The following is a 25533-nucleotide window of genomic DNA, read 5'->3' as shown; positions in this document are numbered from 1 at the left end:
TCATCTGCATATCTGAGGTTATTGATATTTCTCCCGGCAATCTTGATTCCAGCTTGTGTTTCTTCCAGTCCAGTGTTTCTCATGATGTACTCTGCATATAAGTTAAATAAGCAGGGTGACAGTATACAGCCTTGACGTACTCCTTTTCCTATTTGGAACCAGTCTGTTGTTCCATGTCTAGTTCTGATTGTTGCTTCCTGACCTGCATATAGGTTTCTCAAGAGGCAGGTCAGGTGGTGTGGTATTCCCATCTCTTTCAGAATTTTCTACAGTTTATTGTGATCCACACAGTCAAAGGCTTTGGCATAGTCAATAAAGTAGAAATAGATGTTTTTGGAACTCTCTTGCTTTTTCCATGATCCAGCAGGTGTTGGCAGTTTGATCTCTGGTTCCTCTGCATTTTCTAAAACCAGCTTGAATATCTGGAAGTTCATGGTCTTGGAGAATTTTGAGCATTATTTTACTAGAGTGTGAGATGAGTGCAATTGTGCGGTAGTTTGAGCATTCTTTGGCATTGCCTTTCTTTGGGATTGGAATGAAAACTGACCTTTTCCAGTCCTGTGGCCACTGCTGAGATTTCCAAATTGGCTGGCATATTGAGTGCAACACATTCACAGCATCATCTTTCAGAATTTGAAATAGCTCAACTGGAATTCCATCACCTCCACTAGCTTTGTTCATAGTGATGCTTTCTAAGGCCCACTTGACTTCACAGTCCAGGATGTCTGGCTCTAGGTGAGTGATCACACCATCGTGATTATCTGGGTCGTGAAGATCTTTTTTGTACAGTTCAAGATTTTGTACAATTTAAGATTGATTTCCTTTAGGATTGACTGGTTTGATCTTCTTGCTCTCTGAGGGACTTTCAAGAGTCCTCTCCAGCACCACAATTTGAAGGCATTAATTCTTCCAAATCCAGTCTTCTTTATAGTCCAACTCTCACATCCATACATGACTACTGGAAAAACCATAGCTTTGACCATACTGACCTTTGTTGGCAAAGTGATATATTTGCTTTTCAATATGTTGTCACGGGCTTCCCTGGTAGTTCAGCTGGTAAAGAACCCTGTAATGCAGGAGAACCCAGTTCTATCCCTAGGTTGGGAAGATCCCCTGGAGGAGGGCATGGCAACCCTTTCCAGTATTCTTGCTTGGAAAATCCCCATGGACAGAGGAGCTTGGTAGACTACAGTCCATCGGGTCACAAACAGTCAGGCATGACTGAGCAACTAAGTACAGCTTTCCTTCCAAGAGGCAAGCATCTTTTACCCCTCAAGAGGCTGTATCAAGTTAGCAAGATACTAAAGAAAACAAATGACGTAACAAAACCTTATTAACATGGTTCAGAAAAGGCCATAAATTAATTTCCAGCTAAAAAATCAAAGTTACAAATGCATGTATATTTAATTTATAATCAAAAGACACATGTGGCTTCAAAATATTTGAAAAAGTTTTTATGCAATAAAAAAACAGGTATCAATATAAATCATAACTGATAAAAGCTCATCAATGAAATGATCTATTATAATTAAACATGAAAAAAATGTATGGAAATGTACAAACAGTCCATTTCTGTGGGAAATAATGGGGTTAAGAAAACTATAACACTTACTTTTGAAAAAAATATATAATTATCACTAAAAAAGTATATTTTCAACTATGACAATCCTAAAATTGAGAAAATAACAAGGAAAAAGCAACTATGCTTAGTGAAAAAAATTCCTAAAAATATTTATAATGAATATCAAAAATATAGAGTTAATATTCATAAAATATTAATGTTAACATTTTATAATAAGCATGTTGAAGAAAGAAGAAGACAATACATGAAAATCAAAAAAATGCCTGAAAATAAAACATATTAACTCCTATTAACTCTCCTGTTGAAGAGAGATGATGACCTAAAAATCATGTTCAATAGGATTACACTGAGGCCCAATGTAGGTGGCAGTCCAGGGGCAAGAGGTCGAGCGTGATTCTGTCCCTTTCAGAGCCCTGGGATTTGGGTGTGGAGGCACCCGATCCCTCAAGGAAAGCCCTTGAGACTCCACTTTTTCTAGGGGCTTCCACATGGCCAAGGTGTGGTCCCGCCTTCAGCTTTCTTTCCTGATCACTGCTTCCACCAACCACCCAGAGACCATAGATGGGGCCTTTCCTTAACTCCTTCAAATTGTGCCTTTCCATCAGATATTCTGGTGAGAGTCTCGCCAGAGACCAAATGAATACTTTGCAAAATTCATCAGAAACATTTTTAGAGGTATTTTTACCAAGCATAGTTGTTTTTTCCTGTTTTTTTTTTCTTCTTTTTTTAAAAATTTTATTTTATTTTTAAACTTTACAATATTGTATTGGTTTTGCCAATTTAGGATTGTCATAGTTGTATGTTTTGTTCTGTTTTTAAGTCTTGTTAAATACATGTTTTGTGTGTGATCATTATATACTCATTCAAAACATTGACATGAATCAACCATGGGTGTACATGTGTCCCCCGTCCTGAACCCCACTCCCACCTCCCTCCCCAATCCCATCCCTCAGGGTCATCCCATGCACCAGCCCTGAGCACCCTGTCTCGTGCATTAAACCTGGACTGGTGATCTATTTCACATATGATAATATACATGTTTCAATGCTGTTCTCTCAAATCATCCCACCCTTGCCTTCTCCCACAGAGTCCAAAAGTCTGTTCTTTATCTCTGTGTCTCTTTTGCTGTCTCGCATATAGGGTCATTGTTCCCATCTTTCTAAATTCCATATATATGCATTAGTATACTGTATTGGTGTTTTTCTTTCTGACTTACTTCACTCTGTATAATAGGCTCCAGTTTCATCCACCTCATTAGAACTGATTCAAATGCATTCTTTTTAATAGCTGAATAATAATATTCCATTGTGTATATGTACCACAGCTTTCTTATCCATTCATCTGCTGATAGACATCTAGGTTGTTTCCATGTCCTGGCTATTGTAAACAGTGCTGCGATGAACATTGGGATACACGTGTCTCTTTCAATTCTGGTTTCCTCAGTGTGTATGCCCAGCAGTGGGATTGCTGGGTTGTATGACAGTTCTAGTTCCAGTTTTTTAAGGAGGCACCACACTGTTCTCCATAGTGGCTGTACTAGTTTGCATTCCCACCAACATTATAAGAGGGTTCCCTTTTCTCCACACCCTCTCCAGCATTTATTGTTTGTAGACTTTTTGGAAGCAGCTATTATTAGAGCTTCCCTGATAGCTCAGTTGGTAAAGAATCCACCTGCAATGCAGGAGACCCCTGTTTGATTCCTGGGTCAGGAAGATCCCCTGGAGAAGGAAATGGCAACCCACTCCAGTATTCCTGCCTGGAAAATCCCATAGATGAAGCAGAGTGGTGGGCTACAGTCCATAGAGTCACAAAGAGTCAGGAACAACTGAATGACTTCACTTTCATTTTCATTCTGACCAAAAATGGCCCGGAACTTGCCATTCTGACTTGAATGATTTGAGGTCAGTGGTTCTCTTTAGTTCTGGACACCAGACACAGAGGATGTTGGACTATGGGGGAAGCCCGCCTCAATGCAGTCCAGAAGGGGGAGTCCTTTCAAGAACCTCAGTCTTCAGAAAGGAAGGAATCTGGCTGCCACACCATCTTGCTAGGCTCCAAGCCCTTGGCCCTGAAAAGCCTTTCCTGAGACCTTAATTCTAGTCAGATAATACATGGAGGCAATGTTTCCTTCCCTGCACCCTGGGGAACATTCACACATACATGTCTCTATACACCTCCACATAGCACACACTGAGCTACTGAGGGGACAATCACCTGGTATGTGCTTTTCAGTCTCCCAAGAACCATTGATAGGAAAATATCGTGCCCCTGGCCTGGCGACAGTGAGAGGCAGGCAGAAACCTGTCAACCAGGTTTTGGCAGGTAGATGTTACTGGCTGTTGGGAGAGCTGGAGTGCAGCACCTGAGTTTCCATGGGGCCTGGCCAGGTCACTTTCAGGCATGCCAGAGTCTGGGTGACACAAGTGGTTCCTGATGGGCTGTTTGATGGGCTTTGCTTTGATCGCCCACTGGAGCCCCTTGTTTCTCCTGGGACATTCTTCCTCTCCAGGAGCCACAGTCTTCAACTAAAGCAACCCCAGAGGGGAAACCCCTTCCAAGCACTCCTTCCTAGAAAGAAAGTTGAGAGCCCATAGGAGCCCTGGTATCATCTCCATAGTGAGGCCCTGATTGCCTGAAGTAGAGGAGTGGCCCCATGATGTGGGCCAAGCAGGGAGCATTGCATTGCTTTGCCTGGGGGCCTTGCGCAGGCATGGGAACAGACACCCCACCAGTTGACAATCACTATTGTCCCTGGTATGAACACTCCCATGCAGGGTGTTCGCTGTTGGCTGTTAAGAGAGCTGAAGGGCAACCTCTGAGATTCCATGGGGTTAGGCCATGTCACTTTTGGGCATGGCAGGGTCTCTGTAAAGCCAGTTATTCCTGATGGGCCCTTTGCTGAGTTTTGTTTCATTTGTACTCAGGCACCATGCACCTCCTGGGGGCCACAGCCTTTAACAATAACACCTCCAGAGGAGAAACCCCTTTTGAGCTTACTTCCTAGTGAGGCTGTTGAGAGCTCTTTGAAGCCCATATTAACTCCATCACAGGGCACTGTTCACCTGAAGTAGAGGGGTGGTCCCTTGGCATGGGCTGAGCAAGGAGTAGTTGCCTTCTTGTTGTTTGGAGGCTTTCAGCAGGCCATGGAGGGGATGCCCCAGCAGCAATGATGGCCCTTGTTTCCAGCTTGAATGTTCCCTTGCAGGGCATTGCCAGATTGACTCGTGATGAGCCCATGAGCCCAGCCACAGATACCTGCTTCCTCGAGCATCCATTCTGTGGAACTTCTTGGCCTCTTTTTTTGTGTGATTGCGTCAAGTGGCCAAACGTCATGCCACCTCAGCCACCCCCTTGCTAGCACAGACCCAGACTGAGCTTGGAGGAGCATCTCCATTCCCCAAGACATGTCCATGGAATCTTGGCAGCTGAGAGGTCCTCGTGACCCTCTCAGAGCCTATGAGGCTCTGTCTTCTCTCGGGACTCTTTCTTGGAGTCACCATTCCTATCTCCCTGGATGTATTGTTATTCATATATTCACTCAAACATTGATCCACTCGTCCACTGGTTTCTTCATGTTTGTCAGTATGTAGGGTGGGAGGCAAAGATGGAGAAAAGTGAGGATGTAGGGAGGTAGCAAACCAAAGAGGACGGGAGGTTGGAACTTAGAGAGGTAAGGAGGAAGGTAGATGAGCATTTCAGCCAGGGGTTTGTGTCTCTGCATATAGGTGCATTTCGTTGCTTTCTTGTATTCCTGGACTTATTGCTCTAGGTATGTCTTGTAGCAACATTTGCTACATCAAAGTGTAGCACACATGACCACCAAAGCCTACAGGGACAGACTAGGCTGTCTCACAGGAGTCTTTCTGCTTTCTAGACAGATAACATCTGCAAAGGAAGGATTATCTGAGTGCGGCCTGCTGCTCCTGGTGCAACTGATGTCAGCCTTGGTGCCGCAGCTGGGTAGACAGAAACTCAAGTCCTTTACAGCTTCCTTATTTCCAGAAAGCTTTGGAGGTAAGACTACTTAGATTCCTGTGCATAGATGCACTTCATGGGGCATGCCTCACTTGGGTTGAGGAGAAGAATTCATATGGTTCTGAAGAGAGATGATCACCTAAAAATCATGTTCGATAGAAGTATGCTGAGGCCCATTGGAGATTGCAGCCCAGAAGCTAGAGGTCAGGGACCTTTTTTTTTCTCTGAAACCCTGGGATTTAGGTGTGGAGGCACCCTATCCCTTGAGTCTCTACAGTATCTAGGGGCTTCCACAGGGTGAAGGCCTGACCCTGCCTTTAGTGATCCCAATTTCCACAGGCCACCAGGAGGCCATTAGGTGGGGCCTTTCTATAGTTCCTTCTCTTCAAATTGTTTCTTTTAGGCAGATGTTCTGTAGACATTCTTGCCACATGCTAAATAACTTGAGGTGAGTGGCTCTCTTTGGTCCTGCACATGGGCCCCAGAGAGAGGTGGACCATGGGGGAGGCACCCCTTTAGGCAATCCAGAGGTGGGAATCCTTTTGGGAACCTCAGTCATCACCACGGTGGAATTTATGCTGCAGTGGCATTTCCAGGGTCTAGGAACTCAGGTACTAAAAAGCCTTTCATTAAACCTAAATTCTAATTAGATTAGACATGGAGGCAATGTTTGCATCCCTGGTCAACTGGAGTCATCCACACAAAGGTCTTTGCACACCTCCATGCAGAGCATGCTGATTGACTGAGAGAATGGTCAGCTATGGTGTGCTCTTTTCAGTCTCCCAAGAACCATCAGCAGAGAAAGATGGTGCCCCAGGACCGGTAATGGTGAGTGGCAGGCAGAAACCAACCTGCCAGGTCTTGGCAGATAGACCCTGCTGGCAATTGAGAGAGCTGAAGGTTAGCCCATGAGCTTCCATGGGGCATGGCCAGGTCACTTTCAGGCATGGTAAGTTCTTGATGTGGCCACTTGTTCCTAATGGGCCCTATGATGGGTTTTGTTTCATTCATTCAGTTGCCCGGGCCCCTTGTGTTTCATGTGGCATTCTTCCTGTCTAGGGGCCATGGCCACCAATGATAGCACCTTCCAGAGGAGAAGTTCCTACGATGCTTACTTTCACAGTAAGGTTGTTGAGAACCTTTCAGGGTTACAGTATCACCTCCATCGAGAGGCACCATTTGCCCAAAGTAGAGGGTCAGTCCCATGATCTGGACTGAGCAAGGACTAGATGCATTGCTGCTCTCTGAGGGCCTTGGGCAAGCCCATGGGAGGGGGTGCTGAACCAGTCAGCAATGGTTCCTGTCCCCATCCTGAAGTTTCCCATGCAGGGCACTGTTGTGTTAACTGGTGCTGGGCCCTCAGGTCCCATCTCCAAATATCTGCATCCTCGACCACCTCTACTGAGGGATTTCATGGCCTTGTTTTCTGCATGTTTGCAGTAAATGGCCAGCCCCATGTCCCCTCTGCGATCCCTTGCTTGCAAAGACCTGGTTCAAGCATGGAGGAAGTCTCCATTCCCAAAACAGATCCATAGACTCTTGGAGGTTGAGAGGCCTTTGTGCCAGAAGGGAGATGGTAGAAAGTCCATGAGGCTCTGCCTTCTCTTGGAACTCCTTTTTGAATTGCCATTTCTGGCTGCTTGTACATGTTATTCTTATATTCAGTCATGCCTTGACCACTTGTCCACTCATTTCCTCACATTTGGCAGTAAGTATGGTGGGAAGGAAGGAGTGTTTGAAAAAAGTAAAGCGGTAAGGAACTAGAGAGGTAGGGACCTAGTACGGAGGAAGGTTGGTGGTAGTTATCCATTTCAGCCAGGGATTTTTGTCTCTGTGTATAGGTGTATTTAGTTGCTTTCTAGTGTTCCTGGATGTGTCTCTGTAGTTATGTCTTGCAGCATCATTCACTGCATGAAGGTGCAGCATGCGTGACCACCAAAGCCTGCAAGGATGGAGTAGGTATTCTCATAGCTGTTGTTCTCCTTCTAGACAGACAACACCCCAGAGGAAGGAAGATCTGAGTGTGGCCTGCTGCCCCTAGGGCAATCGATATCAGCCTTGATCCAGCCTTTGGTGTGGACAGAAACTCACATCCTCTGGGGCATCCTCCTTTCCAGAAAGCATCAGAAGTAAGCCTACTCAGGTGCCTGTGCATGCATGCAATGCGTAGGGCATGCCTCATTTGGGCTGATGATGAGAACTCATATGGTCCTGAAGAGAGATGGTGATCTAAAGTCATGCTCAATAGGACTATGGTGAGGCTCAATGGAAGTGACATTACAGGGCCCAGAGGTTGTGGTTTCTTCTGTCCTTTCTGGAGCCCTGGGATTTGAGTGTGGAGGCACCCTATCCCTGAGTCTCTACAGTGCCCAGGAGCTTCCATGTGACCAAAGCCTGTCCTGCCTTTGGCTTTCTTTCCTGATCCCTGCTTCCACCACCCACCCAGAGGACATAGCCAGGACCTTTCTTTAGCTACTTCTCTTCAAATTGTGTCTTTCAGTCAGACATTCTGGAGAAGGCCTCACTGTAACCTGAACAATTCAAGGTGAGTGACTCTTTGGTCCTTAACATGGGCCCCGGAGGACACTGGGCTATGGAGTAGGCCCACCTCAAGGCAGTCAAGAGTGGGGAGTTGTTTGTGGTCCACAGTCCTCTCAAAGGGGAACTTCTGCTGCAGTGCCTTCAACACCATCTATGATCTCGGAGACTGAAATGCTGTCTATTGGTCCTACATTCTAATCAGATTGATCATGGAGGCAGTGTTTGTTTCCTGGCTCCCTGAGGAATATCCACACACAGGTCTCTGCACACTTTCATACAGAGCTTGCTGAATGACTAAGGGGATGGTCACCTGTTTGTGTGCTTCACAGTCTCTAAAGAACAAGCAGATAGAGAAAGATTATGTCCTAGACCTGGCAATGGTGAGAGGCAGGAACCTGTCCAGTGGGTCTTGGAAGTTAGATGGTGCTGGCTGTTAAGAGAGATAAAGAGTAGCCCCTGAGATTCCATGGGATGTGGCTAATTAACTTACAGGCATGCCAGGGTCTTGGTGAGACCACTTGTTCCTGATGAGCCCTTTGATGGGTTTTTCATTTTTCCACTTGGGCCCCAGGCATATCTTGAAGCGTTCTCCCTCTCTGGGGGGCATGGCCTTCAGTGATCACACCCCCAGAGAAGAAACCTTTTTGGAGCTTAACTTTCTAGTAAGGCTGTTGCAAGTCCTTCAGAGCCCTGGTAGCATCTCCATTATGAGGCTATATTTGCCTGGAGTAGAACAATGGCCTCAAGATGTGGGTCAATCCAGGAAAAGTTGTGTTGTTTTTGTTTGGGGCCTTCAGCAGGCCGTGGGAGAGGACACACACCAGGTGATGAGGCCTCCTGTTCGCAGCCTGAACGTTCCCATGCAAGGCATTGACAGGTTGACTGGTCCTGAGCCTTTGTGCCCTGTCACCAGATACCTGCTTCCTCAAGAATCCATGCTGTGGGACTCTGTGGACTCGTTTTCTGTGTGTTGGCTGCAAGTGGCCTAGCCCCATGTCTTCAATTCCACCCCTTGCTTGCACAGACTAAGATCGAGCTGAGAGGTACATCTCTGTTTTCCAGAACACATCTATAGAATTTTAGTGACTGAGAGGCCCTTGTGCTGGGCCTTCTTCTGGGTATAGAGCCCATGAGGCTCTCCCTTCTCTTGGGACACCTTTGTGGAGTTGCCATTTTTCCCTCTCTGGACACATTACTTAAGTATTCACTCAAGCACTGATATGCTAGTCACTTGTTTCCTCAGGTTTGGCAGTAGGTTGGTTGGTAGGTAAGGATGGATGAAGAAAAGTAAAGAGGTAGATAACTAGAGATAGGGGACATAGAAAGCTAGAGAGGTAGCGAGGAAGGTCAGTGGTAGTATATTTTACCCAGGGGTTTGTGTCACTTTGTATAGATAGATGAATTTTGTTGCTTTCTTGGGTTCTTGGATTTATCACTCTAGATAGGTCTTGTAGCATCATTCACTGCATGAAGATATAGCATCAGATCAGATCAGTCGCTCAGTCGTGTCCAACTCTTTGCAACCCCATGAATCACAGCACGCCAGGCCTCCCTGTCCATCACCAACTCCCGGAGTTCACTCAGACTCACGTCCATCAAGTCAGTGATGCCATCCAGCCATCTCATCCTCTGTCGTCCCCTTCTCCTCTTGCCCCCAATCCCTCCCAGCATCAGAGTCTTTTCCAATGAGTCAACTCTTCGCATGAGGTGGCCAAAGTACTGGAGTTTCAGCTTTAGCATCATTCCTTCCAAAGAAATCCCAGGGCTGATCTTCAGAATGGACTGGTTGGATCTCCTTGCAGTCCAAGGGACTCTCAAGAGTCTTCTCCAACACCACAGTTCAAAAGTATCAATTCTTCAGTGCTCAGCCTTCTTCACAGTCCAACTCTCAAATCCATACATGACCACAGGAAAAACCATAGCCTTGACTAGACGAACATGACTACCAAAGCCTACAGGGCCAAACTAGATGTCAGCACAGCTGTTGTGCTTCTCTATAGACAGACAATGCCCCAAAGGAAGGAAGATCTGACTCATACCTGTTGCCTCCAGGGCCATCGATGTCAGCCTTGGTGCAGCACCTGTGGTAGACAGAAACTCACATGCTTTGGGGCTTCATCATTTCCAGAATGCACTGAAGGCAAGCCTACTCAGACTCTTGGTATAGATGCAATGTGTGGAGCATGCTTTTTTTGGCTTAATGATGAGAAGTCATATGGTCCTAAAGAGAGAAAATGACATAAAAATTATGCTCAATAGGATTGTGCTGAGCTGAATGGAAGTGGCAGTCCAAGGGCAAAAGGTCCTGTCCTTCTGTCCCTTTTGGAGCATTAGAATTTGGGTGTGGAGGCAACTGATCCCACAAGGAGAGCCCCTGTGTCTCTACCTTGTGTAGGGTCTTTTACATAGGCTAATTCCTAGTCCTGCCTTTGACTTTCTTTGCTGATCCCTACTTCCACCACCTACCTGGAGGCCATATGCAAGGCCTTTCCTTAGGTCCTTCTCTTTGCATCTTGTCTTTCAGTAAGACATTCTGGTGAGAGTCTCACTACGACCTGGATGATTCAAAGGGAATGGTTCCCTTTTTTCCTGGACATGAGCACCAGAGGATGAAGAGCTATGAGGGAGGCACACCCCAAGGCAGTCCAAAGGGAGGAGTCCTTGTGGGAACCTCAGTCATCACAAAGGGTGAACGTATTCTACAATGCCATCTAGACAGGCTAGGATCTTGGACATTAAAAGGCCTTTCGTTAAACCTGAATTCTAGTCAGACTGGACATCAAGACAGTGTTAGCTTCCCTGGTTCCCTGGGGAACATCCACACAAATGTCTCTGGAAACTTCCATGCAGAGCACATTGGTCACCTGAGGGGATGGTCACCTATGGTGTGTGCTTTCCAGTCTCCCAAGAATGGTTGGGAGGGAAGGATTGTGCCCCAAGCCTGGCAATGGTGATAAGCAGGTAGTAACTGGTCCACTGGGTCTTGGCAAGCAGATGCTGTTGCTGTTGAGAGAGCTGAAGGGCAGCCCCATGGGGCTTGGCCAGATCACTTTCAGGCATAGTGAGTTTTCAGTGTGGCCATTTGTTCCTGATGGGCCCCTTGATGTGTTTGTTTTGTCCACCCACTTGGGCACCTTGCATCTCCTGGGGTGATCTTCCACTCTGGGGTCACAGCCTTCAATGATTGTACCCCCCCAGAAGAGAAACCCCTTCCAAGTATACCTTTTTGGTAAGCCACTGTATCAGCCCCAGCATGAGGCCCCATTTGCCTGAAGGAGAGCTGTGACACCGTCACAAGGGTCAAGCAAGCAGTAATTGCATTGGTGTTGTTTGGGGCCTTTGGTGGGACACAGGAGGGGACGCTGCTCCAGGCAACAGTGGCTCCTGCTCCAGCCTGAACATTCCTAAGTAGGGTGTTGCCAGGTTGACTAGTGCTGGGTCTGTGTGCCCTGTCACCAGATAGCTGTTTCCTTCAGAATCAATTCCATGGGACATCATGGCCTCGTTCTCTGTGTGTTGGCAGCAAGTGACCAGACCCAATGTCCCCTCAGCCACCCCTTGCTTGAACAGGCAAGAATTGAGCTTAGAGGAATGTCTCCATTCCACAAGACACATCTGTAGAATCTTGGCAGCCAAGAGGTTCTGTCAGGTGGAGAACCCACGGGGGTCTGCCTTCTCTCTCAATTCCTTTATGGAATTACCATTTCTTCCCTCCTAGTCATGCTATTCATGTACTCACTCATGCACTTATCCACTCATTCACTCATTCCCTAATGTTTGGCCGTAGGTAGGGTGGGAGGGAAGGATGAATAAAAGTAAGGAGGTGGGGAGGTAGAGAACTAGAGAGGTAGGGAGGAAGACGGGTGGCAGTCATGCATTTCAGCCAGGGGTTTGTGTCTCTGTGTGTAAGTTCATTTTGTCACTTTCTTGGGATCCTGTATGTCTTGTTCTAGGTATGTCTTGTAGCATTATTCACTGCATGAAGACCATCGAAGCCTACAAGAAATAACAAGGAGTTCTCACAGGTATCTTTTTGCTCTATAGACAGACAACGTCCCCAGAGGAAGGAAGATCTGAGTGTGGCTTGCTGCTCCTGGGGAATAAATGTCAGCCTTGGTGCAGCACCTGGGGTAGCCAAAAACTCACAATCTTTGGGACATACTCATTTCCAGAAAGCTTCAGAGGTAAGCCTACTCAGGTGCCTATGCCTGAATGTGATATGAGGGAAGTGCCTCAGTTGTGTCAATGTTTAGAATTTATATGGCCTGAAGAAAGATGATGACCTAAAAATCATTCTCAAAAAGATTATGCAGAGACCCAATGGACATGTCCGTGCAGAAGCAGGAGGTCTCTCTGTACCTTCTGGAGCCCTGGGATTTGGCTGTGGAGGCACCCTATCCCACAGAGAGTGTACTTAAATACTCTCTACAGTGACTAGGGGCTTCCATGTGGCCAAGGACTGGCCCTGCCTTTGGCTTTCTTTCCTAATCCTTGCTTTCACCACTCACCTGGAGGACATACACTGGCCCTTTCCTTAGCACCTTCTTTTTGAATTGTGTCTTTCAGTCAGACATTCTGGCAAGGATCTTGCCATGGCCTGAATGATTCAAGGTTAATGGCTCTCTTTTGTCCTTAACACAGGCCCCAGAGGAAGACGGACTGTGGGGGAGGTGAGCGTCAAGGCAGTCAAGAGAGGGGTGTCCTTGCAGGAACCTCAGTTCTCACAAAAGGGGAGCTATTGCTGTGGCACCATTACAACAGGCTAGGAACTAGGGCACTGAAAAGCCTTTCGTTAAACCTGAATTCTTGTCATATTGCACACAGAGGCAATGTTTGCTTCCCTTGCCCCCTGGGGAACATCCATCCACACATAGGTCTCTGCACATCTTTGTCCAGAGCACACTGATCTACTGAGAGGATGGTCACCTATGGTGTGTCCTTTTCAGTTTCCTGATAATTTTTTGTAGGGAAGGATCCTGCCTCAGGCCTGAAAACAGGGAGAGGCAGGCATGAACCTGTCTAGGCACGTAGACACTGCTGGCTGTTGAGAAAGCTGAAGGGTAGCCCCTGAGATTCCATGGTGCTTGGCCAGATCATTTTCAGGCATGACAAGCTCTCATGAGACCAGTTGTTCTGATGGGCCTTTTAACATGTTTTGTCCTGTTTGTCCACTCAGTCCCCTTGAATCTCCTGCAGCGTTCTTCCTCTCTGGGGGCCATAGCCTTCAATGATAGCAACCCCAGAAGAGAAACCCTTCCAAATTTACCTTCTTAGTAAGGCTGCTGAGAGCCCTTCAGAGCCCCGGTATCATGTTCATTGTGAGGCCCCATTGGCCTGAAGTAGAGGAGTGGCTTCATGATGTGAACCAAACAAGGAGTGGTTGCACTGTTGTTGTTGCAAGGCCTTTGGCAAGCCATTGGAGGTGAGGCTACACCAGATGACAATGTCTCCTGTCCCCAGCCTGAATGCTCCTGTGCAGGGCATTGCCAGGTTGACTGGTGCTGAGCCCACGCACCCCAAATCCAGATATCTGCTTCCTTGAGCATCATTTCATGCTTGTTGCTTCATTTTTCTGTATGTTGGTGGCAAGTGGCCAAGCTCCATGTCTTTTTGGCCACTCCTTGCTCACAAAGGCCAGATTAGAACTCAGAGGAACATCTTGTCCTCCAAGATACAACCATAGAATCTTGGTTACCAAGAGGCCCTCTTGCTGGACCTTCTGCCAGGTGGAGAGCCCATGAAGCTCTGCTTTCTCTCAGTACTCCTTTATTGATTCACCATTTCTTCCTCCCTGGATCAGTTATTCATCTACTCACTCATGAACTGATCCACTCGTTCACTCTTTCCCTCACATTTGGCAGTAGGTAAGATGGGTGAAAGGATGTAAGGGAGAAAAGTAAGGAGGTAGGGAGGTAGGGAGCTAGAAAAGTAGGGAGATAGGAAGCTGGAGAGGTAGCGAGGAAGGTTGGTGGTAGGTATGCATTTCAGTTAGGGATTTGTGTATAAATGAATTTTGTCACTTTCTCTTGATCCTGGATATGTCACTGTAGGTGTGTCTTGTAGCATATTTATTGCATGAAGGTGTAAACCATGTGACCACCAAATCCTTCATGGACAGACTAAGTGTTCTCACACCAGTCATGCTTCTCTCTAGACAGACAATGCCAGAGACGAAGGAAGATCTGAGTGTGGCCTGCTGCCCCCAGGCCAGTCGATGTGTCTTGGTCTAGAATCTGGGGTAGGCAGACTCTCGTCCCGTGGGGCATACTCATTTCCAGAAAGCATCAGAGATAAGCTAACTCAAGTCCCTGTGCGTAGATGCAATGAGTGGGAAGTGCATTGTTTGGCATGATGAATTGAATGCATATAGTCCTGAAGAGAGATGATGACCCAAAAGTCATGCTCAGTACAATTACACTGAGGCCCAATGGACACGGCAGTCCAGGGGCAGTATGTCAGGGATCTTTCTGTTCCTTCTAGAGCCCTGGGATTTGACTGCAGAGGTACCTTATCCCTCAAAGAAAGCCCTTATGTCTCTACAGTGCCTAAGGGCTTCCATGTGGCCAAGGCCTGGTCCTGCCTTTGGTTTTCTTTCCTGTTCCCTACCTCCAGAGTTTTGCCAAGAGAATGCACTGGTCATAGCAAACATCCTCTTCCAACAACACAAGAGAAGACTCTATACATGGACATCACCCGGGTGTCCAACACCAAAATCAGATTGAATATTCTTTGCAGCCAAAGATGGAGAAGCTCTATACAGTCAGCAAAAACAAGACTGGGAGCTGACTGTGGCTCAGATCATGAACTCCTTATTGCCAAATTCATACTTAAATTGAAGAAAGTAGGGAAAACCACTTGACCATTCAGCTATGACCTAAATAAAATTCCTATGATTTTTCAGTGAAAGTGAGAAATAGATTTAAGGGACTAGATCTGATAGACAGAGTGCCTGAACTATGGACAGAGGTTCATGACATTGTACAGGAGACAGGGACCAAGGCCATCCCCAAGGAAAAACAAATGCAAAAAAGCAAAATGGCTGTCTGAGGAGGCCTTACAAATAGCTGTGAAAAGAAGAGAAGCGAAAAGCAAAGGAGAAAAGGAATATATAAGCATCTGAATGCAGAGTTCCAAAGAATAGCAAGGAGAGATAAGAAAGCCTTCCTCAGTGATCAGTGCAAAGACATAGAAGAAAACAAAAGACTGGGAAAGACTAGAGATCTCTTCAAAAAAATTAGAGATACCAAGGGAACATTTCATGCAAAGATGGACTCAATAAGTACAGAAATGGTAGGAACCTAACAGAAGCAGAAGATATTAAGAAGAGGTGGCAAGAATACACAGAACTGTACAAAAAAGATCTTCATGATCCAGATACTCACGATGGTGTGATCATTCACCTGGAGCCAGACATCCTGGAATGCAAAGTCAAGCGGGCCTTAGGAAGCATCACTATGAACAAAGCTAGTGGACGTGATGGCATTCCAGTTGAGCTATTTCAAATCCTGAAAGATGATGCTGTGGAAGTGCTGCACTCAATATGCCAGCCAATTTGGAAAACTCAGCAGTGGCCGCAGGACTGGAAAAGGTCAGTTTTCATTCCAATCCCAAAGAAAGGCAATGCCAAAGAGTACTCAAACTACTGCACAGTTGTACTCATCTCACATGATAGCAAAGTAATGCTTAGAATTCTCCAAGCCAGGCTTCAGCAATATATGAACCATAAACTTCCTGATGTTCAAGCTGGATTTAGAAAAGGCAGAGAAACCAGAGATCAAATTGCCAACATCTGCTGGATCATCTAAAAATCAAGAAAGTTCCAGAAAAACATCTATTTCTGCTTTATTGACTATGCAAAGCCTTTGACTGTGTGATCACAGTAAACTGTGGAAAATTCTGAAAGTGATGGGAATACCTGACCTGCCTCTTGAGAAATCTGTATGCAGATTTAGTTAGAACTGGACATGGAACAACAGACTGGTTCCAAATAGGAAAAGGAGTACATCAAGGCTGTATATTGTCACCCTGCTTATTTAACTTATATGCAGAGTACATCATGAGAAACACTGGACTGCATGAAGCAAAAGCTAAAATCAAGACTGCCAGGATAAATATCAATAACCTCAAAAATGCAGATGTCACCACCCTTATGGCAGAAAGAGAAAAAAACTAAAGAACCTCTTGATGAAAGTGAAAGAGGAGACTGAAAAAGTTGGCTTAAAGTTCAATATTCGGAAAACTAAGATCATGGCATCTGATCCCATCACTTTGTGGCAAATAGAAGGGGAAACAGTGAAAACAGTGGCTGGCTTTATTTTTCTGGGCTCCAAAATCACTGCAGATGGTGATTGCAGCCATGAAATTAAAAGATGCTTGCTCCTTGGAGGGAAAGTTATAACCAAACTAGACAGCATATTCAAAAGCAGAGACATTACTTTGCCAACAAAGTTCCATCTAGTCAAGGCTATGATTTTTCCCGTGGTCATGTATGGATGTGAGAGTTGGACTATAAAGAAAGCTGAGCGCCGAAGAATTGATGCTTTTGAACTGTGGTGTTGGAGAAGACTCTTGAGAGTCCCTTGGACTACAAGGAGATCCAACCAGTCCATCCTAAAGGAGATCAGTCCTGAGTGTTCATTGGAAGGACTGATGTTGAGGCTGAAACTCCAATACTTTGGCCACCGGATGGAAAGAACTAACTCATTTGAAAAGACCCTGATGCTGGGAAATATTGAAGGCAGTTGGAGAAGGGGACGACAGAGGATGAGATGGCTACATGGCATCACCGACTCAATGGACATGAGTTTGAGTAAACTCCAGGAGTAGGTTATGGACATGGCCTGGCATGCTGCGGTTCATGAGGTTGCAAAGAGTTGGACACAACTGAACAACTGAACGGAATTGAGCCTCCACTGCCCACCCAGAGGATGTTGGCAGGCCTTTATTTGTCTCCTTCTCTCAAATTTTGTCTTTCTGTCAGATGTTTTGCCAAGGATCTTGCAATGGCCTGAATGATTTGAGGTGAGTGGCTCTCTTTGGTCCTAGACACAGGCTCCAGAAGTGTTAGACTGCAGAGGAGGCCTTCCTCAAGGCCAGTCCAGATGGTCAAGTCTTTTTTGTGATCTCATTCCTCACAAAGTACGACTTCTTGACTTCTGTCAAGATGGTGGCACCATCTTGATGGGTTAAGATCTTGAACACTGAAGAACCTTTTGTTAGGCTTGAATTCTAGTCATATGGGTCATGGAGGCAATGTTTGCTTCCCTGGTCCCTGAAGAACATCCACACACAGGTTTCTGCATACCTTCATGTAGAGCATGCTGATCCACTGGGGGTCAGTCACCTGTGATGTGTGCTTTGCAGTCTCCCAAGAAGAGGGATCATCCCCAGGCCTGGCAATGTTAAGAGGCTGGCAGGAACCCATCCACCAGATCTTGGCAGGTAGGTGCTGCTTGCTGTCGAAAGATGAAGCACAGTCCCTGGGATACCATAAGACTTGACCAGGTCATGTTCAGGCATGGCAAACAACGGTGAGGCCAGTTGTTTCTGATGGACCCTTTAGTGGGTTTTGCTTCACTGGCCAACTCAGGCCTCTTGTGTCTCCTAGGGCATTTTTCCTCTCTGGGGGCCACAGCTTTTAAAGATGTCTCCCCCTAGAGAAGAAATACCTCTGAGATTACCTTCCTAATAAGGCCTTTGAGAGCCATTTGAAGACCTGGTATCATCTGCAGCATGAGGCCCTGTTTGCCCAAAGTAAGAGGTTGGCCCCATGACATGGACTGAGTAGGGAGTAGTTGCATTACTGTTTGGGGAGTTTTGTCAGGTCACTGGAGAGGACGCTGTAGCACACAATGACGGCCCTTTTGCACAGCCTGAATATTCCCATGCAGGGCATTGCAAGGTTGACTGGTACTAAGCCCATGGGCCTTTCTCCATATATCTGATTTCTTGAGCATAAATTCATGTGGTCACATAGCCACATTGTGTATTTTTACCAAGGAAAATAGAAGCCTAGTGTCTTGCATAAGCTGGGTTTCAAAGAGGTAGAGGAACCAGAGATCAAATTGCCAGCATTCACTGGATCATCGTGAAAGCAAGGTAGTTTCAGAAAAACATTTATTTCTGCTTCATTGACTTCACTAAAGCCTTTGTGCTGACCACAACAAACTGGAAAATTCTTAAAGATGGGAGTACCAGACCACCTTACCTCTCCCGTGAAAAACCTGTATGTGGGTCAAGAAGCAATAATTAGAACCACACATGGAACAATGGACAGGTTCAAATTTGGAAAGGAGTGCAGCAAGGATGTATATCATCACCCTGCTTATTTAACTTATTTGTAGAATACATCATGTGAAATGCTGACCTGGATGAATCACATATGAAATCATGATTTCCAGGATAATTATCAACAACCTCAGATATGCAGATGATAGCACTTTAATGGCAGAAAATAAAGAGAAACTAAAGAGCCTCTTAATGAAGGTGAAAGAGGAAAGTGAAAAAGCTGGCTTGAAAACCAACTTTAAGAAAATCTAAGATTATGGCATCCAGTCCCATCACTGTATGGCAAATAAAAGGAAATAGAGTGGAAGTAATGACAAAGTTTATTTTCTTGGGCTCCAAAATCACTGATGATGGTGACTAAAGACATGAAAGTAAGGAAGGAAAGCTATGACAAACCTAGACAGCATATTAAAAAGCAGAGACATCACTGCCAACAAAGGTCCATATAGTCAAAGCTGTGGTTTTTCCAGTAGTCATGTATTTACATGAGAGTGGGACTATAAAAAAAGCTAAGTGCAGAAGAATTGGTGCTTTCAAATTGTTGTGCTGAGGAAGAGTCTTCAGAGTCCCTTGGACTTCAAGGAGATGAAACCAATCATAAAGGAAATTGACCTTAAATAGTCATTGGAAGGACTGTTTCTGAAGCTGAAGCTCCAATACTTTGGCCACCTGATGTGACGAGCCAACTCATTGGAAAAGACCTCAATGATGGGGAAGATTGAAGGCAAAAGGAGAAGAGGGCAGCAGAGGATAAGATAGAAAGATAGCATCACTGACTCAAAGGACATGAATCTGAGCAAACTCTGGGGGATAGTGGAGGACAGAGAAGCCTGCCATGCTACAGTCCATGGGGACTCTGAGAGTCAGACAGGACTAACAGGCTGAACAGCAACAGCAGCAGTGTCCTGTTTGTCATCTATAGTTTTAACAGACATTGAAGAACCAGTAGGAATTTCTTCTTTCTTTAATCATTCCATGTTGTGTAAATCAACTATTGCATAATTAATGGTGCTTTTGATTGCATTCTATATTTGTTTTTGATATAAAGATATGTCAAATAAATTATTTACCATTAAAATTTTTATTTTTCATCATTGAATATTGTCCATTTTTTGTTCTTCATTACAGACTACTTAGTAAGATGACTTTTTCGTCATTTTTGACTGTACTTTTACCATCGTATCTTCCTGCATTCAATCTAGCCACTTGTACACTGAAATTTAAACTTTATTCCTGCTAGGTGCTTTCTGGAACTATTATGTATATTTGTGAATATACATATTTCCTAAATAAATTAGTTATTTGTTGAATGCCTTCTTAATATCTGATCCTAATTGGCAGGAATTTTCCAAATAGTTTAGTGCTCTTCAGTTTTTAGTTTTCAAGCATTTTGATGCCAGTTTTTTGGTACTTTTTATTTTCTTTTTTTCTTTCTGCATGTCTGATTGATAGGTGGTATACAAGTCTATGATTTTATGTGAGTGGCAACACCAGTGTAGTATGTGGTGACTCAAATTTCAAATAAAGCATTGGACTAGTGAAAACAGGGCTCTATGAAAGTTTCATTCAATTGGGAAACATGAAGATTATAATGGATTTTCATCTCATAAATGACTGGCATAATTTCCAAGATCCTTTTGAGAAACTTTCATCTATCTTCTGAATTTACTTTAAATGAAACTTCAGAAGTTTTATTATTCTATGGTGAATATTTATTATAACCTAAAAATGTTTAAACAATTCATTTTCATTGTATTTTTTAGGGTGGTTATAGTGTTGTGATATGCTTTAAGCATTCGTGGACTACTCACAATTAAGAGACCTAGGCAACTGTGGCCTCATGTTTGAGATTCATATATATGCTTTGCCTATGATATGTGGTCTTGAATATAATATATGCAAACTGATATATATTCTAACATTTCTAATATTTGCATTGCTTTACTTCTTTCCTTAGAAAGGAAGTGGGCTTCCCTGGTGGCTCAGATGGTAAAGCGTCTGTCTGCAGTGCAGGAGACCTTGGCTCAATCCCTGGGTTGGGAAGATCCCCTGGAGAAGGAAATGGCCGCCCACTCCAGTATTCTTGCCTGGAAAATCCTATGGATGGAGGAGCCTAGTAGGCTACAGTCCATGGGGTCGCAAAGAGTCAGACATGACTGAGTGAGTTCACTTTCACTTTAGAAAGGAAGTACATAGTGCAATTAATTATTATTGTTCTTGATATTGCATCCTGATAATACACCTAAGGACTTGCTTGTTTGTGTCCTTGATTGATAAACCTGTAGTCAACAACATAAGCATTTTGGCTATTTTAGAGTAAGAATAATATTCCTTGTGTAGAAATCATAGAATAGTCCACATGAATAGTACATACATGAGAGATGTAGTTCTCAATAATAATAATGAAAAAATGAAATCTCAATTTCCTAAAGTACCTGGTAGATCCCCAGAAATGTTGTAGTAAATGTTCCAGTTTACCCTTGAAAGGTTGTTTTGGTCTACAGGTTATGGTTCTTGCCTCAGGCACGAGAGGTCCCAGGTTCAGATTCAGGACAAGCCCCCAAGATGAAAGGTTGTTGCTGAGCCCTGAAAGATGCCAGGATTCTTGGCCTCCAGAAGAGAGGAAATCAAATGATGAGGCTTGATCACTCAGAGCTTTTGTGTGATAAAGTTTTATTAAAGTGTAAAAGAGATAAAGCTTCTGACATAGACATCAGAAGGGGGCAGAAAGAGTGCCCCCCTGCTATCCTTAGCAGTATGTTACATATCTATCAGCAGGCTGCTAATTAGAGAAAGGAAATGTCTCAAAACTCAGAGTGGCACCCTCATCCACATGAATTTTGAGATAACATTGGCACAAGGTGAGTCATCCCAGGTGATAAAACAACTGACATGAATCTTAAAGAAAGGCAGGTTTCCAAGCAAATATATAGTTTCATTAACATAGGGATCACAATAAACTGTGGACAATTCTGAAAGAGATGGGAATACCAGACCATCTGACTTGCCTCTTGAGAAATCTATATGCAGGTCAGGAAGCAACAGTTAGAACTGGACATGGAACAACAGACTGGTTCCAAATAGGAAAAGGAGTACATCAAGGTTGTACATTGTCACCCTGCTTATTTAACTTATATGCAGAGTACATCATGAGAAACGCTGGACTGGAAGAAACACAAGCTGGAATCAAGATTGCCGGGAGAAATATCAATAACCTCAGATATGCAGATGACACCACCCTTATGGCAGAAAGTGAAGAGGAACTCAAAAGCCTCTTGATGAAAGTGAAAGTGGAGAGTGAAAAAGTTGGCTTAAAGCTCAACATTCAGAAAACTAAGATCATGGCATCTGGTCCCATCACTTCATGGGAAATAGATGGGGAAACAGTGGAAACAGTGTCAGACTTTATTTTTTGGGGCTCCAAAATCACTGCAGATGGTGATTGCAGCCATGAAATTAAAAGACACTTACTCCTTGGAAGGAAAGTTATGACCAACCTAGATAGCATATTCAAAAGCAGAGACATTACTTTGTCAACAAAGGTCCATCTAGTCAAGGCTATGGTTTTTCCTGTGGTCATGTATGGATGTGAGAGTTGGACTGTGAAGAAAGCTGAACGCCAAAGAATTGATGCTTTTTAACTGTGGTGCTGGAGAAGACTCTTGAGAGTCCCTTGGACTGCAAGGAGATCCAACCAGTCCATTCTGAAGGAGATCAGCCCTGGGATTTCTTTGGAGGGAATGATGCTGAAGCTGAAACTCCAGTACTTTGGCCACCTCATGCGAAGAGCTGACTCATTGGAAAAGACTCTGATGCTGGGAGGGATTAGGCACAGGAGGAGAAGGGGACGACAGAGGATGAGATGGCTGGATGGCATCACTGGCTCGATGGAGGGGAGTCTGAGTGAACTCTGGGAGTTGGTGATGGACAGGGAGGCCTGGCGTGCTGCGATTCATGGGGTCGCAAAGAGTCGGACACGACTGAGCGACTGAACTGAACTGAACTGAACATAGATTGGGAGAACAATTCTGTGAGTAAAACTTACTGGTTTGTTGAGCCCTTATTGATTCTGAGTCTTAAGCTGAACGAATTGACTTGAAGAAAGACAGAGTCTAGGGTAAAAACATAGTTCATTAACATAGCTTAAGAAAAACATTTCCATAAGAAAAACGCATTGGTTAGCTCAAGATTTGACTTTGGAAGTAATGATGCTAAAGCTGAAACTCCAGTACTTTGGCCACCTCATGCGAAGAGTTGACTCATTGGAAAAGACTCTGATGCTGGGAGGGATTAGGGGCAGGAGGAGAAGGGGACGACAGAGGATGAGATGGCTGGATGGCATCAGTGACTCGATGGACGTGAGTCTGAGTGAACTCTGGGAGTTGGTGATGGACAGGGAGGCCTGGCCTGCTGCGATTCATGGGGTCGCAAAGAGTCGGACACTACTGAGCGACTGAACTGAACTAAACTAAGTTCAGGTGGAATCAGGTGTCATCATGGCAGCACAGAATTTTAAGAGAAAACTTTTAATTTTGTATAGAGAAGGGAAAAAAATTGACACTTGTAGTTTGTTTCTTCCTGCCGCTTAAGAGAGAGAGAAAAAATGCCTGACACTTGCAGCCTATTTCCTCTGTTTGGAGACCCCTAGCCTTCCTGCCTGTTACCCTGTCACCCTGACACCAGGATTTAAAGATACTATATCTGGTAAGAATTTTCAGGAAAGAATGATTAAATCTCTGGGTAGTTTTATAGTTCATCATCTTCATCATCAATTAAAAATGGGCAAAAGACATGAATAAATTTTTTCCAAAGAAGACAAATGGAAAGCAGCTTTATCATTTCATTGATGAGTTGTAGAATTTTACTGGTAGCATCGTTAGGATTTTCTATGTATAGTATTATGTCATCTGCAAAGAGTGACCGTTTTAATTTTTCTTTTACAATTTGGCTTCCTTTCATTTCTTTTTCTTCTCTGACTGCCATGGCTAGGGCTTCCAAAAGTATGTTGAATAAGGTGGTGAGAATGGACACCCTTGTCTTGTTCCTGATCTTAGCTTTCAGATTTCAGGAAAGACTTTCAGATTTTCACCACTGAGTGTGATGTCACCTATGATTTTGTCACATATGGCCTTTATTATGTTGCAGTAGGTTCCCTCTGTGCCCATTTTCTGGAAAGTATCATAAATGGGTATTTAATTTTATTAAAATAATTTTCTGCTTCTATTGACATGATCATATGGTTTTTATTCTTCAATTTGTTAATGGGGTGCATCACAGTCATTTAGAGATATTGAAAAATTCTTGAATCCCATTTGATCATGGTGTATGGTCCTTTTAATGTATTTTAATGTATTGTTGGATTTGTTTTGCTAGACTTTTGTTGAGGATTTTTGCATCTATGTTCCTCAGTGCTATTGGCCTGTAATTTTCTTTTTTGTGATGTCTTTCTGTGGTTTGATATCAAAGTGATGGGGACCTCTTGAATGAGTTTGGCAGTGTTCCTTTCTCTGAAATTTTTTGGAAGAATTTCAGAAGGATAGATGTTAACTCTTCTCCAAAAGTTTGATTGAATTTACCTGTGAAGTCATCTGCTTCTAGATGTTTGTTTGTTCTGGGAGGAGTTTTTTCCCTCGGTTTCAATTTCAGTACTTATGGTTCGTCTGTTTATACTTTCTATTTCTTCTTGATTCAATCTTGGAAGGTTGTACCTTTCTAAGAATTTATTTCTCCTAGGTTGTTCAGTTTATTAGCATATAGTTCCTTGTGGTGTCTCTCACAATCCTTTGTATTTCTGTGATGCCAGTTGTAACTTCTCCTTTTTCATTTCTAATTTTATTGATTTGAGTCCTCTCCCTTTTTTCTTGATGAATCTGGCTAAAGATTTATCAATTTTGTTTACCTTCTCAAAGAACCAGCTTTTAGGTTCATTGATCTTTGTTATTGCTCTCTTTGTCTCTGTTTCAATTATTTCTGCTTTGGTCTTTATGATTTCTTTCCTTCTAATAACTTTGAGTTTTAATTGTCTCTCTAGTTGCTTTGGGTGTAAGGTTACATTGTTTACTTGGGATTTTTCTTGTTTCCTGAGGTAAGATTGTATTGCTATAAATTTCTATATTAGAACTGCTTTTGCTGTGTCCCATAGGTTTTGGATCATCATGTTTTCTTTTACATTTGCCTCTCTATATTTTTTTATTTCCTCTTTGGTTTCTTCAGTGATCCATTAGTTATTTAGTAGCATACTATTTAACCTCTATGTGTTTCTGGTTTTTATAGTTTGTGGGTTTTTTTTTTTTTTCTTATAGTTGATTTCTTTTTTTGTTTGTTTGTTTGTTTTTTGTTTTGTTTTTTTTAAATTTTATTTTATTTTTAAACTTTACATAATTGTATTAGTTTTGCCAAATATCAAAATGAATCCGCCACAGGCATACATGTGTTAATCTAATAGTATTGTGGTCACAAAAGATGCTTGATATAATTTTAAGTTTTAAAAATTTACTGAGGCTCAATTTTTGGCCCAAGATGTGATCTATCCTGGAAAATGTTCCATGTGCACTTGAAAAGAATGAGTATTCTGCTGCTTTTGAATGGAATGCTCTGTATATCAGAGAAGGCAATGGCAACCCACTCCAGTACTCTTGCCTTGGAAAATCCCATGGACGGAGGAGCCTGGTAGGCTGCAGTTCATGGGGTCACTAAGAGTCAGACACAACTGAGCAACTTCACTTTCACTTTCACGCATTGGAGAAGGAAATGGCAACCCACTCCAGTGTTCTTGCCTGGAGAATCCCAGGGACTGGGGAGCCTGGTGGGTTGCCATCTATGGGTTGCACAGAGTCGGACACGACTGAAGCAACTTAGCAGCAGCAGCTCTGTATATATATCAATTAAGTCTATATGGTGTAACGTGTGATTTAATGCCCATGTTTCCTTATTGATTTTCTTTCTGGATGATATGTTGTCCATTGTTGTAAGGGGAATGTTAAAGTTCTCTACTATTATTATGTTACTATCAGTTCCTCTTTTTATGGCTGTTAGTATTTGTCTTACATATTGAGATGCTCATATGTTGAGTGTATATATACATTTACAACTGTTATATCTTCTTACTGGGTAATCCCTCGACATTATGTAGTGTCCTTCTTTGCATC

The 25533-nt window shown here is 43.8% G+C and overlaps 1 long non-coding RNA gene and 6 other non-coding genes across 9 annotated transcripts in view; all 7 read left to right on the top strand.

Moving 5' to 3' along the window:
• LOC147349845 (uncharacterized) overlaps positions 1–25533 on the top strand; it is a 148748-nt gene that overhangs the window by 1779 nt on the left and 121436 nt on the right. For 2 of the 3 annotated variants that reach the window (XR_015150171.1, XR_015150170.1), the window contains exons 2-5: positions 5457–5596; positions 7547–7686; positions 8058–8102; positions 12143–12282. This is a non-coding gene — a long non-coding RNA (uncharacterized LOC147349845). The remainder of the gene's footprint in view (positions 1–5456; positions 5597–7546; positions 7687–8057; positions 8103–12142; positions 12283–25533) is intronic. The other variant, XR_015150172.1, reaches the window with a different exon arrangement.
• LOC147349852 (small nucleolar RNA SNORD115) lies at positions 1882–1926 on the top strand. The gene has a single exon (XR_015150655.1). It is a non-coding gene; the product is annotated as a small nucleolar RNA SNORD115 (small nucleolar RNA).
• On the top strand, positions 5652–5732 carry LOC147349851 (small nucleolar RNA SNORD115). The gene has a single exon (XR_015150653.1). It is a non-coding gene; the product is annotated as a small nucleolar RNA SNORD115 (small nucleolar RNA).
• Positions 7742–7821, top strand: LOC147349850 (small nucleolar RNA SNORD115). Its single transcript, XR_015150650.1, has one exon. It is a non-coding gene; the product is annotated as a small nucleolar RNA SNORD115 (small nucleolar RNA).
• Positions 10293–10371, top strand: LOC147349849 (small nucleolar RNA SNORD115). Its single transcript, XR_015150651.1, has one exon. It is a non-coding gene; the product is annotated as a small nucleolar RNA SNORD115 (small nucleolar RNA).
• On the top strand, positions 12338–12417 carry LOC147349848 (small nucleolar RNA SNORD115). The gene has a single exon (XR_015150652.1). It is a non-coding gene; the product is annotated as a small nucleolar RNA SNORD115 (small nucleolar RNA).
• LOC147349847 (small nucleolar RNA SNORD115) lies at positions 14444–14524 on the top strand. Its single transcript, XR_015150654.1, has one exon. It is a non-coding gene; the product is annotated as a small nucleolar RNA SNORD115 (small nucleolar RNA).

Source organism: Bos grunniens, chromosome 21 (genome assembly GCF_055505025.1).
Source record: "Bos grunniens cultivar Pamir isolate PY7600 chromosome 21, Bosgru_T2T1.0, whole genome shotgun sequence".
NCBI lineage: Eukaryota > Metazoa > Chordata > Mammalia > Artiodactyla > Bovidae > Bos > Bos grunniens.
Note: the sequence above shows the minus strand (reverse complement) of the source record. Positions and strands in the feature narration are given on the sequence as shown.